Source organism: Schistocerca americana, chromosome 2 (assembly GCF_021461395.2).
Source record: "Schistocerca americana isolate TAMUIC-IGC-003095 chromosome 2, iqSchAmer2.1, whole genome shotgun sequence".
Classification (NCBI taxonomy): domain Eukaryota; kingdom Metazoa; phylum Arthropoda; class Insecta; order Orthoptera; family Acrididae; genus Schistocerca; species Schistocerca americana.
This window is the reverse complement of record NC_060120.1, coordinates 102,081,905-102,098,511: the sequence shown is the minus strand read 5'-3', so window position 1 is coordinate 102,098,511 and position 16,607 is coordinate 102,081,905. Positions and strand designations below refer to the sequence as shown.

At 40.8% G+C, this 16,607-nt stretch overlaps 1 non-coding gene across 1 annotated transcript; it reads left to right on the top strand.

The window, feature by feature from the left end:
• Positions 1-13,721: 13,721 nt before the first annotated feature.
• Trnat-ugu lies at positions 13,722-13,796 on the top strand. Its single transcript has one exon. It is a non-coding gene; the product is annotated as a tRNA-Thr (tRNA).
• The last annotated feature ends 2,811 nt before the right edge of the window (positions 13,797-16,607 follow it).

The window sequence follows — 16,607 nt, the reverse complement described above, 5'->3', positions numbered from 1 at the left end:
CTGGACCTATTTAGGGAAAAGCTGGGAAACCTAATTCTGGACGGCCTGATACTGATTTGAACCGTTGTCCTGAGGAATGAGAGTCCAGTGTGCTAACCGTTGCATCGCCTTGCTCCGTATAGATCTTAGCGTATAACATAGAGGTGATTCTATGATAATGATGACTGTTGTTATTACCTATTGTCAATTTACAGCAAATTAATACACGTACTTCATTCACCAAGAATATCCTTTTCCACTATGAAGTGGGCAGTTCACAATTTTTTCTTAAATTTAGTGACATCTAAAAGCTATGAGCTGGACCAACATTCAATCCGCATAGCCTGTATTCTGCAGGTAATGTTCTAAGTGTCTCAACTGAAGAAGCGCGTTACTTCACATTGACATTTAGATGATACAGGGATTAGGTCAGACCTATACAGGGAAGGAACGTTGCCTCAGTACGTGCCTAAGATACTTGCCACTAGTTTATGCTTATGAACTTGCTCTTGAGGGCACGCTGTAGTCATCCCATTGGTTACCAGAGTTGATCCTGCAACGATAGTGTATACTTTCGGATGGCTAACAAGATGTGCAACGTGTGGGTCGAGAAATCAAGTGGCAGACTTGAGGAGCCTTGATGAAGTGATAATGCACGTACTCCAGAAATGTGTTCCATACTTCTGTAGAGAAGTCATGAATGGGAATTCATGCTGGAAGTGGTTTGGTTTCGCATGTTCTCCCATTGTCCACAACTTGAAAACAGTCTTAAAGCATTGTTCATGACATTCCTCAGTTGCAGAGTGTCCGTTTGGCTTGTTATGACGTTGGTCAACGACGTTTTGCTGTGGAACATTACACAACCCATCCACTTGTTCACTCTTGACTTCACACCTCAACCACGCAAGTCTTCAGCCGACCAACATCCACTGTGAACAACGACCAACGTTCTAATAGCCACAATGACTGGCCAAATGTATCTGGACAACCTGCAACCAACGGCTTTCCAATGGTCTAGCTTATGACTGATGCACTGTACACTGCTAAGCGCTGTTTAAGAGTGATAACAAAAGCTCATAATTAAACGTAGTGACTGGAGCGAAGCTCCACTGATGCAGTTAAGAGTAACTGAATTATACCAATATATCGAGTTCTGTGTAGCATTGACATTTACTTAAACGATTGTTTCTATATGTTATATCACGGTCTCCATGAGATACTATATGTGTTGTGGAACATTCAGATTCATGAATGGTAAGACGCCGCCCACATCCCAAACAGACTGGTCTAAGGGGAGCACAATTCACCGAAATCTCGCATTGTGGCATCCTAGATGTGCGCAATCCATTCTCCTGGAAGGGCACACAGCCTCTTGGCCATAGAGATTTGAGACCAGAGGTGAACAGCGCGCCATTGTAAGGAGGTAGATTCGAAAAGCATGGCTCGTTCCCTGGCGGCGTGTCTGTCCGCTGTTGCTGACTATGGTAGAGTCCGCAGAGGATAAGGTGACCAATGCGCAGTGGACAATTTTTTGTTCGGAAGGGGAGGCGACAGTGTTCTGCCCACTTTCGGACGGTTGTCGTTGACGGAACAGAGGCGCACGCCCTGCGATGTTTCTCACACGATTTTACGGAATCTATTCAGTAAAAACAATTCAGTTTTGGGGGTAGTAATAGCTTTATATGTCAGGTTCATGATGGTATGCCCAACATTTCATTGTGGTCATAGTTATTGTAATATTTATATGGAAATAACATACTGTGCGAAATTCGAAGAAGTTTGCAATGAAAAATTGGGATCGTTATAATTTTGCATTTGGTGCAAATTACATAATATGTGGCTGCATTTGAAACTGAGCTGTCATACTGAATTTTTGTTTACACTTGGGTGCAGATCTCTGCCTGTCACGAGTTTCAAGCGAACTGATCTGATGTAGCACCCTCATTTGCGATCGCTCCGTGCCAGCGATTAAACCACAGTGAAATATCCACAACATTCTCCAGTTTCATAAACGGTTTGAGATACCGAAATGAGATTTTGGCAAATGATAGCACGCAAACAGGAGAGTATTATGTCATATGGTTATTATGCTAAACTTCGTTATCTAAGGGATTTTTCGATTAACTACTGCCGCCCAGTATTAGCCGAGCGGTCAGGGGCGCTGCAGTCCTGGACTGGGCGCCTGGTCCCGGCGGAATTTGGAGACCTCCCTCGGTCATGGGTGTGTGTGTTTGTCCTTAGGATAATTTAGGTTAAGTAGTGTGTAAGCTTAGGGAATGACGACCTTAGCAATTAAGTTCCATAAGATTTCACACACATCTGAACACGATTAACTACAAAGTTTTACGACGAAAACATGTAATTTTTAATGGTTATCGATAAATCGTGAAACGAGAAATGTTATGGATTTTGAAACATCGTATCTGAAAACATTAAACGTTTATTTTGTACTGAGGATGTCCTTTTTTATTAAGCTTCTAACCTTATTTATCTTCTCTTAAACCACTGTTTCAGAATTCTTTCGCAACGGAGTCTGTAGAGCATGTTAGTGAAGTGACATTGAGTAAACTCTGCTGTGTTATGGCAAAAGAAAGAAATTCTAACATGGGAATAAGACAAATGTATAGGTTCTACTAAAAATTCGCCTCTCATGACGCTTCCCTGAAAGTTACAAACGGATAACGAGCCAAGGGAAAACAAATCGCTGCATTTTCAGCGGAATTCTTTTTAGATACTAATCGAAGTGGGGGTAACAGTAGATTTCTTTGAATGGTCACCATACAAGTTTGGACATGGAGGTACTCCGCTTAATATTTACAAAAAGTGTGAGCATGGGCTTCAGTTCAGAATGGCACTTCGCCTCCAGCACTCAGCATTTGCCCTAAAGCGGCTGCCCTCAACCCCAACCTCTACGGCTCTCGCTGCATGTGCGCTGCCGACTGCACATCTACCGGCCACGGTATTTAGCGCTCAAACTAGCGGACTAAAGCCACGTTATGAACAAATTGTTGCCAGTGCAATTTGGCCCGGGCGGCGGCTGTTTTATCTGGCTCAGTGTACTCACGGTGCACCTGGCACAAATTATCTCAAGAAAGCCCCTGCGCCTGCAAAGTTGTGGCACTCATGGATTGCCTGCGATCAGCGATGCTGGTATTGCGAGTGCCGACAATGAGAAAACAGGCAGAAACGCTCCTATCATCGTACTGACAGGAGTGCTGTCTGCAACACAGCTACTGTTTCTAGGTCATTTGTTCTTCAATGTATCGACCAATTACTAAAATAAATCAAATCATATCATATATCAGAGTTTGCTACAGGAGTAAAGTATACCTGGTCTGGATGCATGGGCTGATTAGGTTGTGAAGGATGTCATAAATGTGTCGTATCCTGTAATGAGGCAAGCTGGCTAACAAATAACCCTTGATATCCTGGGTCCTGATACTGGGAAGGATTGAAATACTGAGATCGAGCCACGCATATTCTATCGGAATAAGATCTTAGGAAACTCTTGGCCGTGCAGAAAATTCGTGGAGAGTTGCCGCATGTGTGGACGAACATTGTCCTGTTGAATAAAGGCACCTTGGTTTTGTCACATGAGAGCTAACACTTGAAGATGAAAGATGTCTGTTGATGTAGCGTTTCCTTCAGAAATCTATAAATCACTACCAGCAGTGACCTAAAGTCATAACCGATTCCTTCCCACATGATGCGAAGAGCAGTAACACTGCAGTACCTGTCCAAAACATTGGAACAATAGCACTTCTCTCCAGGTCGCCGCCATACTCACGGACGACGGTCAACCAGGGTAGTGCAGAATAGCAATTTGTTGCCGAACACAACGCAACGCCCTTCATCAGTAGTCCATGCTTGTCAGTCACAACACCACCCAAACCCAGCTGTTTGAGTTGTGGCTCAACGTACACTGGTGCTAGACTTCAACCAACATTTTAGGATGGCTGTTACAGATGTGATGCGCTTACGATGTGGTTCATGAAACTTGGTCATCCAGAACCCGCGAGTATGCCTACCGTCAAGTTCCCATGCAATGTATCATTGAACCACAGTCATAACAAAATGCCACAGAAATCTGTATATTGCTCGACTCGACGAGCCGGCCGAATGGAGGCACACACTGAGTCCCCTTTAAAACAGTGTCAAGTATTGATAACGCTCTCTCACACAAGTCCTCGGAGCATTAGTTTCTTTATAGTGATCACTCAAAATCTGAAGATGAACCTACCAGGCCAAAAAACAGCAATAAACACGACCGACATTAATGGATTCGATGAAATTTACCGTGTATTGCGACGAATGTGACTTCACAATGTATTTAACTCTTCAACTAAACGCAAAAAATGCAAAAATTTGGACTGCTAAGCAGTTCAACATCTATGAAGCATCAGGCGAATGTTATGTGTGTGGACATCCCTAATTGTACAAAGAGCTTCGACTAATATTATTTTTATTTGTGACAAACCTGTTTTTACTTTTAACAAACATATGAGGAATGTGTTACATGCTGTCCACTATAATGTCAACATGGAGATTGTGATAAGTCATAATGGATCAGCACGTTATTTAAGGATGGAAGATGACAGTCTTAACTGTTGAAACCGGTAATCAGGAATACATAGCATTGAATGTCATCTTGGTTACGAAATTTTCTTCAAACCATTTACAGATCGGTCATTTTATCTCTGATTATGAGAAATTTCAACACTAATGCACTCTCATGAATTCCAGCTGTCACACTAAATGGCAATTCTATTCATTTGCATACCTGACGATAGTGTATATATGTACAAAATTACGTTGACACCTGCCTATGTCTGCTGGCAGCTTCACTTTGTTTGTCAAGTTGTCTATACTGATATTATACTGTTACGAGCATTAATGTTAACAGCACACCACAAAAACAACCAAAGTCCTGCTGTCCATAATATTAAAGATGATACTTTGGGGTGGAAAATTGTATTGGTAGTTTCTTAAGAAACAAAAGAAGTGAATACCTTTACGCATTATAAGTGATTTATTATGTAAACTACTCTGTTTTATGTTGCACGGAACAAAAGTTTTGGTAATGAACTGTAGATTCTACGCAATGTAATGCATTTTTAATCAATGGGACATTGTGTTTCACCGGGTTTCATTCTGTGCTTCAAGCAGAACTCCATAAGCTAATCAAGTAATCTACTCAAACAATGAAACATTTGGAATACTAAGTGTTATTCTTAAGGACTACGGGCGGATTACACTCTTAGAAGTCGTGCAGCACCTTATTTCATCTATCTTTCCAGTATGCCTAATATGTCAAAATCGAGAAACACATTTATTCTGCCTATTTATATTCTTTAAACAATTATGCAATCGGTTTTTGGAAAATTCACCTTACAAACATATTATTTTGAGAACACTACAGCAAGCTGTAGAAACAACGTATGATGTTAGATCTAGAGCTTTCTGTAGAGACCGCGTCAAAAAAACGCAATATTTTGAGAGTTGTTTCACATTTCTTCTTGTCTAAAAAAGTAGCTTAAAGAATATATGTAATGCTACAAGCAGAGAAGATCTCTATGAATGCACCAAGGACTTAATATTGATAAACGTTGGAGGGTAGTCATCATAATGGCAAGACCAGATTAAGTGTTTTGCGGTTAATGTGGTGGCGCTTGGTATTGAATACCGGCCATTTAAGTTAGTCAGATCATTCCACAAAATTTAATAATATCTCCAAGAGCTGTTAATATGTATTATAATATAATATAATTAAGGCAAGTACTGAAATTCTACGATGTTTCATGATGATGTCTCATTTTATTAGCATACGTCTGACCGGAGGGAATAACTGTGACACCTGAATAAACAACAGATCATCATCCAGCAATACGTACAAATCTTGAGCAGTTCCTAAATGCGACTTTCCTGTTTTTGCGGCAATATAGTTATCCACGGAGACAGCTGCATATACGCTGGGGTGAAAAAAAGTCATGGGACAGACATATGCACATATACAAATGACGGTAGTGTAACGTAGCAGATTTTTACGGGTTGTGACGATGCATTGAAAACGTAGCTGGCCGTGGAGCCGGGAGGGGAGGAGACGTTGGTTCTCACGCTCGCACAGCTGTGGCTTGTTACTGGGCCGGGCGAGCATTACACCTGCCTAACCTTGCGTGCAGTACATTCTCTGGAGAGACTGAGAGTGACACTGTGATATTTCATTAAAACTACGTAAATGTAAGCGTGAGAAAGTTACTGTGTTACAGGGGAATTTGTGGCGTATGTCCGTGTGAGCTTGACTATGTAAAGGACACCCAGAAGGGGCGTTGAGTATTAAATTTATTTGTAATTAATTTTTTGGAAAGATGTATTTTGTTTTCATAAAATTTCATACAGTTTCGGAAGTACGAGATTTCTAGTCTAAACTACGTGTAGTAATCTTATTGGCTTACATTAGAAATACCGTGAGATGGAAGTGCTCGAGATGATCTGATTGGCTGCTTAACATACTAGCCAATAGGAATTCAGAGTTTCCCACGCGTTTGAGTAGGGCTTCGTGCCTCAGATCTTCCAGTGTATATAGCGGCTCGGGAGCGGTCGTCTGGTTATACCTATGTTAAATCGCGCTGATCAAGTTTGTACTAAAACGTAGAAATCCACGCGTCCTCGTGTAGCTGATGAAAAGCGACTACAGTGTTGAGTATTTTGAGAACGTTTGAGCTTTGAGAGTAATTTATTTTAGTAGATTTCGCATCTGAACCTTTCAAGTAGTACATAAACTCCACCTGGCGTGTTTCGTGCAAATTTCGAGGCATTATTTCTAACAGTTCTGTAAAAGAAGATTGCTGAAGGACTGACTGTGTTAGCTCGCAAGTAGTTGTGGGTCAGTGACTTTTTAGGACGTTCAAAATATCGCGTTGGACTAAATATCCTCTAGGTGCTTTTAGGTGTGAACATGTAACAGAGACAGTGAGTAACACTGCATAATTAGCGCCGCAGACATAACAGGAAGTACTGCAGCATTGATCGTCCGTTCAACCTGAAGGAGTCAGAGGCCACAGGTCTGTATGAACAAGTATTCCATCCCGGCAATGGCCGTTAGTTACTGAAGAAAACCTTGCGATAGAGTCACAAAGGGTCACAAGACTTCTTCACGAGACCATGTCTTTCTACGTGTACAACTACACCTACGTGATTGCTCGGATCTCCACAGTTAAGTACCTGGCAGAGGGGTCAATGAACCACCTTCGAGCTGTCTCTCTACCGTTACACTCTCGAACGACGCGCGGGAAAAACGAGCACTTACATTTTTCTGTGCGTGCCCTGATTTATTTTATCTAGATGATCGTATCTCCCTATGTAAGTGGGTGCCAACAGAATGTTTTCGCAATCGGAGGAGAAACCGATGACTGAAATTTCATGAGAAGATAGCGTCGCAACGAAAAATGCCTTTGTTTCAATGATTGCCACTCCAATTCACGTATCATGTCTGTGGCACTATCTACCCTATTTCGCGATTATACAAAACGAGCCGCCCTTCTTTGAACTTTTTCGATGTCATCCGTTAGTACCATCTGATGCAGATCCCACACCGCACAGAAATACTCCAGATTAAGGTCTACAAATGTAATGTAAGCAGTCTCTTTAGTAGATCTGTTGCACCTTCTAAGTGTTCTGCCAATGAATCGCAGTCTTTGGTTTTCTCTACCCACAGCAATATCTATGTGATCGTTCCAATTTAAGTTATTTGTAATTGTAAACGAGTCCATTGTCCAGAACATTCCACTGTCTCCCTTCGTTGCGTGTTCTATGATAAAGTCACTGAACGGTATGATGATCATGATCAATGAAAGGAGGCTCAATCGTAAACAATGCATATGTTTAAACTTTATCTGAAAAGACAAATGCTACAAGAGAGGAATTTTGTAGGGTTCCGTATCTCAATCGCTAAAAAAACGAAGTCCATATGGGATCACTTTGTTGTCAGTCCATCTGTAAAGCACCCTTTTTTTTACAGGAACACACACAGAGTGTCAAGTTGAAATTCATGTCAAATACTGAGGCATAGGGTTACTGGGAGATGTAAAAAATTAAAGCTTCAAAGTAAATGTAGTCAAAAGGTACGGCCATTTACGTCACATATTTTGATACTCCCTAATTCACTATCTAAACCCATAGACAAACTACGTACATAAGGAATTAGGTTTGTACGGAACCATCAGTGTGCAAGTCCTACTCCCATTTACCCGGTTTCTTTCTACAAACCACCACAACTTACTCACTGTAATCGTATATAAACAACGATAGCTATCACTATTGAAAAGTCTGTTAGAGATATAGGAAATTTGTGGTAAGTTCCATGGGATCAAACTGCTGAGGCCATTGGTCCCTAAGATTACACACTACTTAATCTAACTTAAACTAACTTACGCCAAGGACGCGGAGAGTATATGGAGACGTGGATTTCCTCCATATTAATACAGATTTCCAAATCACTATACTGATTTCCGTAGATTTCCTCCATATTAATACAGATTTCCAAATCACTATGCTGATTTTAAAGTTGTGACGAGAGGAAGCTACACTACTAACATCTAAGGTGTGGAGAACGATTATTTACGATTAGCATTTCAGAACGAAGATTTAAAAAAATGCTACCACAAAGTAAAATCGGATCAATTTAATGGCTAGGAATAATTCAGAGTCTCAGAAATAAAAAATTTGTCGCATGTCAGAGTTCCATTTCCTAATTTTTCTGGGAGCTATGTCATTGCCGTATAAGGGAGCCACTTCACGATGCCGCCGTAGCATAATGTATAAGATGGTACACCCGGCGATAAGACAGAGTGTAGTACAGAATCTAAACATAGCAGTGGCTGTCTTTTCTTTGCCTAAGAAACCAACAAACAAAAGTATAGTGACATACGAACAGCGACACTTGTCGCCATCAAGCGAAATATCCACGCATATATTTCATCATAGATTTACGTAAAGTACATTCCATAAACAGAATTCAGATTATCAAGCTGCCAATCAAAGGCGTGTATAAAATCCATGGTATTCATAACTAAATATGCCTGTATTAGCGATCGTAGACCACCAAACTATCAGAACAGCAAGGCCAGTTTTACGACACGGAAACAGAGAACGAAGCCATCACTGGCTTGGAAGTTAACTTTGAATACGAGAAATATGGTGCGAAAATCCGTATTTTTAATTCGAAATATACGCACTACAGATGACAATTTTGTTTTATTTATCGTGGGATAGGCTTCATAGTCTCTTAGTAAATGGTGTGCTTGGAAACTGAGAAGTTCTCATGATCTTGATAAGTAATATATAGGCCTAAGGGCTTCCCGTTTGTATTGCACTCTTTTAATTGCATTGTAAGTGTATTGTTAGTATCCTGATACATTCTTGCTCGCATGAATAGTATTGGATGGAGTAAATGATTTTATATTTGCTTTTATTTTATACAATATAAACCGGTTTTGTCCCATTTGTTCTGTGAGGATAGGTATATTTATTACTGATTATGAATTTGTGTGTGAAGTATTCCATTTAATTGCATATAAGCATATTTAGTGTATTCTACTTTATTTTTATTCGCGTCCGTTTTCGGTACTTTCTCGTATTTAATGTAGAGCTGCATGCTAGAAGCTTTTGACGAAATCGGTATTCAACTTTATTATACATTGTCGGGGAATGAGTATGTAATTCTGTTTGAATGTTGTTATCTCATGTCAATAAGTATGCTTTGCAGTCTTCGTGACTAGGGCATTCTACTTTGCAAAACACTAAGAATACTAACATAGTTATCCAAATGTGCTCATACTTTGCTAACAGGTACTACAAAGAGTAGATTTAAGCAGAAATCGATGTAGCGGTTTCATCCATCCATTACACTGGAAAGTTCAAAGCAAATAATGCACACTATCGCTAGTTCATCATTGGTTGTCATAGTCAATTCTGTATAACTACTGTTTACTGGATACAGCAGCATTCATTGAGGTGGAAGTACGTTTACCCTATAGAACACCATACAATCCAATGTACAAATACGCGCTTAGATCTATTGTAGAATATTTTTGCTGCGTAATAATTGCCTACTGGGAGCAATAACCACGTATTCTGTCACTAGGACTATGTCCGCCCTGGTAGCTGAGTGGTCAGCGTGACAGACTGTCAGTCCTAAGGGCCCGGGTTCGATTCCCGGCTGGGTCGGAGATTTTCTCCTCTCAGGGACTGGGTGTTGTGTTGTCCTAATCATCATCATTTCATCCCCATCGACGCGCTGGTCACCGGAGTGGCGTCAAATCGAAAGACCTGCACCAGGCGAACGGTCTACCCGACGGGAGGCCCTAGCCACACGTCATTTACATTTCACTAGGACTATAAAGCAGAATTACATACACATTCCGTGACAAGATTTAATAAAGTTGAACACTAATGCCGTCTAAAGCTACTAACATGGAGTTCTGCATCAAATGCATGAAAGTACGAAAAGCGGATGCAAATAAAAATATAGTAGAATATAAACAACACACACAAAGAGCGATTAAACAAAACAGTTCACTCATGGATTTGAGAGCAGTTGCAAATATATGTGAATGCATAGAATACCATGCGACAAGAGTAGCTTGTGTTTTATATGAAACAAAAGCAAATGTGGAATCATATACTCCCCATAATGTTACGGCTACGAGCAGAAATCTGGCACAATACGAGCAACGTATCTACTTACAGTTCTAAGAGTAGGATACAAACAAGACTAAGTAATCAGGAACACAATAATATGAAACAAGCACTTGTTTTGAACAAGGCCGAAACAAATATGGAAGAGTTTAAACCACCCAATAATGAACCCAGGTTATAGCGCTCAAATGACCTATCATTGAACCAAGTTCGTGTTTGAAGTCCCTATGTGAGTTTCATCCCGTGGTAGGGACGATGTTCAGCGCATCTGAACCCTCACTCCATAGACATTCCTACCCGATGGCAGATATACCAGAGATAACTATTAACCGATGAATGCCGTGCAAAGTTCTTCGCATACTCTTTGGTTTGTACCAAAGACGTAAAGAGTGAGCACTGGTTTTTGAATACATGTAAACAAACATGTTCAGTAAATGACGGAACGTTTCGTGGCTCTACATGGCTCGTCTCACGATCAGTTTTTTAGACACTGACTTATTGGATTGCGGAAAATCATGAAAATGTAGGTAAGGATGAGCATTTCGGCTATATAGTAATTATCTGCAGATATTACACGTGTGTGTGTGTGTGTGTGTGTGTGTGTGTGTGTGTGTGTGTTTGTGTGTGTACGTCTTGTTTTCTTTCTGGCATGCCGTTCCCACAGTAATTGTCATTAATATACCTGTTAACCACACCCAACAGAAAACATTGTACGAAAAATGTATTACAGTTCACTTCATGTACATTATTTCTGTGGTGTGGTCATGTTATGAGTTTGCGACATGTTCCTCTATATAATGTGCTTTTTACTACAACGATGGAATAGTAATAGAGCAAAAGAGGTATTTATATATTTGTACAAAATATGTTTTTTGTTGAGCACACAACACACTGCATTACAGCAGATAATCCTTCGTGCTTTTTCTGTACGGAATGTCAGCCCCTACAAAGCTACATTCGGTAAACCAAACTTCGCCCAGTGAAAGTAGACGAACAAAAGTTTATGTTTGACTTTAAATACGGAATCTGGTGGCCATAATAGCTGTACATTTGTTAAGATTATTGAAATAACTGTAGTTTTACTACATAAATGCTGTAATAGCTACGAGCCAGAGCATCCTGCATCGTGGTATGTCCTCACCATCCTACTCAATTTTTATATGGATTGGTGAAAATGATTGTGTTACTGTCACACTATGCTCTAATCTTTCTTCTGTTATTCTTATAGTACCTTGTAAGATATATGATGGAGGCAGTAAAACTATTAAACAATCGTCGCGTATCATCTTCCTAAAGCCATATTACGAGTTCGTGTGTTCTATACTGGCCTGTTGTCTCCTCGTACCCCGACTCTGAAGTCGTTCGATGTCTTCTTTAATACCTACGTTACCTCTAATATTTAGATACTGTATCAGGTTGCAGAAGTTTACCACCAATTATGTAACTGAATACACTCTAACATTTTCTCATTGTTGTGGATATTATCTTGCACATATCCACATGGAAAGAGGCCTTGCATTACTTCAACTAAGAGGCAAAGAGGAACAAATAGTTCTTCATTCTTCATGATAGTTGACTATGGTATTTTACTATAGACAATAGTATTCTCATAGAACAATCTGAGAATAGTGCTGACTCAAGTAATTACTTCATTGTAATCGGCACATCTCCACCTACATTTATATTTTCGTTGTACTATACAGCCTACTATTGCCCGCAAGCATACCCACACTACACGACTGACCACGACACATGCTACTTACAACAAGTTACAATAAACAGAACAAGAGAATCAATAATGAAAGTCTTATCTGAAGTTACAAGCAACGATGGTATCAGCATAACCATAATGAAGGATCTATAGATTCCTAAGAATTTGTCTCGACTTGCATGTGTGATTTTTATCTCATGAAACGAGCACGTCCCATGCCACGAAGAAAAACACTGTCTGACCTGTCACTTTACACTGAAAACCCAAAATCACCTTGTGACTATCGCTGAGTCAGCATTTTACCTGCCGTATCCAAAGACCTTGAATATATTGATTTAGACCCAATTTCTGAATACTTACGTAAATTCAGTTCATATTACAAGTAAAAGCCCTTTTCTCGTAAACAGCATAGCAAAAATACGGCATTAATGAAGGTAGATGACGATCTGAAGAATGCCATAGGCCACCGTTTTGAACTCCTAGGCTTCAGCAAAATGTTTAATACCGTCAACTATGACATGCTGCTCAAGAAATTCTAAAGCTGAAATTGGCAGCTAGTACTCTGAAGCGGTTTGAAAATTACTTGAACAGACAGCAATGTGTTCTGTATCGGAATGAAAAGTCGTTGTGGAAGCATGTTTTATCAGGAATGCCAGAGGGGTCGGTTGTTTTCCTTATATGTCAATGATATCCCGACGGTACTATCGTCCTGGAAATATTTATATGCTGAAGACCTGCTACTTTACCTAACTACTAGGCCCGAAGACACCAATTTTGAGATAATCTACATGAATGATTATTTTTATTATCAGTGGTAATTTGGGCACAAAACCTCAGAATTAAAAATGAAAAAGTCAATAACGCAGAATTCCACTAACAGCTGCTTCCTACTCTTCTCGGTGGTTTTTCAATACCTACTCAAAAACCCAGTGAATGAATTGAGTGTAACTGCGGATGAGCGTCTCAATCGCGCAAAAATATTGTCGCTCTATACAATAAAATTTCCGCTAGTCTCTATGCCCTTAAAATGTTTCGCAACATGTGAAAGGTAGTCTTATATATACTAAGATGATATCTGTTCTTTCGGACATGTCCGAAAGAACAGATACCATCTTAGTATATACATAGTTAAGGCTCACCGACCACTTGACCATCTTCTTCTTCTGTGCGAATGCACAAACAGTGCCCGAACTCTCACGGGAATCGGCAACGCGCCGCGAGTAATGAGTATAATGGGCGGGGGCACTACGAATGTAGTGCGGGACAATACGTTGAGAATGTGGGTTTCGCGGGATGCCTGCCAGAGATAAGTCCTTGCAGTCGCACTATCCTCTGTGTCCTCGGTGGCTCAGATGGATAGAGCGTCTGCCATGTAAGCAGGAGATCCCGGGTTCGAGTCCCGGTCAGGACACACATTTTCATCTGTCCCCGTTGACGTATGTCAACGCCTGTAAGCAGCTAAGGTTTTCATTTCATTGTAACGGTAATCTTGTCTAATCACTCGTTCCACCGAACCTCCACTATTGCGATGTAATCCTCCAAGCGATGGGTAGTGAGAACACTGGACAGTTAGAAGTAATCGTATATTCACGTGTGGGTTACATCGTCAAGATCCGTCTTTACGACCATGTCAGTCCTTCTTGGTTGGTTGTGGCCAGGAAAAATATACGTGACTACCACACGCTACTTTTTCTTGTTCGTCTTCTGAGTACACAGGCACCACGGAACCTTGCATCAGATAATAAATACCTATCACACATCATAATCGAACCCCAGAGCTCATTTATACGGGGTTGCCCAAAACGATGATACCACTTATACGAGATTGAATTTTATTTTATTTTTTATTATTATTTTATTTAGTATTTTATTCTTATTTTAATACAGAAACACGCCATATGTACACAACTCCAAATAACGTTAGTGCTCTTCTTCGACCTGTACTCCGTGGTTCTCAATGTATCTGCAAAGACTTCTCATCATGCAGAATATAGATCATCACACATATCCATAGGTAGAATGGACATATAGCGTTACGTGTTTCTTTTAAGCTCATAAATGCAGGTTGGCTATGTTGCAGACGCACTTTCTTTCACCATTTCCCAGAGACAGAAATCACGTGGAGTCAAATCGGGTGACCGTCATGGTCACGCCAAATGTACACCCTTTCCAGTCCAGCGTCTACCAGATGTTTCACTCAGGCAATGTCGAACCTTTAAGGAATAATGTGGTGGTGCACCATCTTGCTGGAAGCAACCTGATGTTACGATACGGAGTGCGGGGGAGGGGAAAGATATCGACAAGGAAGTTCAGCTACAAATCTAGGTAGGAATCTCCCGTTAGTGTGTTAGTTCGAAAAATAGGCACCAAGTGCTCCAAACTACAAAATATCCCACAATACGTTAACTTTCGGGGAGGATGGTCTGTGCTGCAAACGACGCAACTGGGCTTATTCACGTTGCCAGTGACATGAAATATGGGTTCATCCGACGTAAAGAATACAACATAATTCCATTTTAGTTATTTCTAATAACACTTGCAGCTCGTACACAAGCAGTTTTACTATCGTCAGACAGGGCCTGTGTCGTTTGGATGTGGTACGGCTTCATTCTCAGATCGAGGTGGAGAACTGTCGAGATACTTGTCCGAGCGATTCCGGTTTCCAATGCTAATCTCATACTTGATATTCCTGGGCTCCTAAACGCTGTGCCTTTAACAGTTATGATGTTATCTCCCACTAGAACACTTCTTGGACGCAGTTGTTTACAGTCAATGGTTCAAAATGGTTCAAATGGCTCTGAGCACTATGGGACTTAACATCTGAGGTCATCAGTCCCCTAGAACTTGGAACTACTTAAACCTAACTAACCTAAGGACATCACACACATCCATGCCCGAGGCAGGATTCGAACCTGCGACCGGAGCGGTCGCGTGGTTCCGGACTGAAGTGCCTAGAACCGCTCGGCCACACCGGCTGGCTTAATCAATGGTCACAGACCTGGTGTGCAAAAATTTCTCATTCAGTCGGTGGATAGTTAAGCGGCTTGGGAGATCCTTATTAAACCACTGCTGAAATTTGTTTCTTACTTTCGAGTGTGGCCCAAATAATTCCTTCCAAGGTGCTACCTTCCTTCTCTCTTCCAAAGTAAGTCGAGTGGCCACCTCCGGTCTTTAAGAAAAGAAAAATTAAAATTGTATAATACCTTACTAGTAGGAACATCTTTTTGGAAAACTATATAGTATCGTAGCTTTGCGCATCCGTAAAACATAAACAATCAAAAACTACTAAGCAACCGTCCGCTTCTAGGAAAATCTACGATGCCCTCTGCGCACAATTTAATGCCCTGTTACTTTGAAGAAGAAAATGGGACAGCTTTCCTCTGTCTCTGTTCTTTTACTGATGAACGAGTGTAAACTGCGCTTTTTTCTATGTCTCCCCTATGCTGATCAGTAAATGTTTTATAATGCTGTATATTAGATTTCCCTTAAGTTTATCATAGTGAACACAAATGCAAAATATGTGTGTGTGTGTGTGTGTGTGTTTGGTGTTCACGGGCGCTCAAAGACGACGTTATCAGTACCCTCACAAATATTAAAAGAAATGAATGTGGGTAAAATGACTAAAAAGGCTGTCACACAGCGAGGAACAAACCTACAAAATGACATTCACTCACTCATTACCATCTCACTCGTGTTGACCTGCGTAGTCACTATCTCACACGCCGAAGAACAATGGAGAAAGAGTGAAAGGTGCTATACCTGAGATTAAAACATAAGCAAAATGATAGAGGAGTTAAAATAAAGGCACAGAGAAATGCGACTGACTGACGACTTACAAGAAACCTGTGTAAGCCAGTCACCCTGTTAACTCATTAAGAACATCTCCCTGAAATTGTAGGAAACATGTCGGACTTACCATAAAACCTTAAAACTCTTTCTACATTCGTCTGAACATCACTTTAAATAGAGAGCAGATATGTCGGACATTTGCCGCTGCCCTCTGTCTGAAAATAAAACGCAGCCTAATAAAATGTGGCGCACAGTGGTCTACGCGCCACAAGGACTACACAATGGAGGGTCCTCTCGCCGGAGTAACAAGCTATGCGTTATAGGGCTGTGGCCTATGCGAAGGAGAATAAAGGCGGTATTACGCCTCCGTGACTGTAAGGAGGATTGCCACGGCTGCGTTTTGGGCTTTACCCGACACAGTTACTGGCTGTCA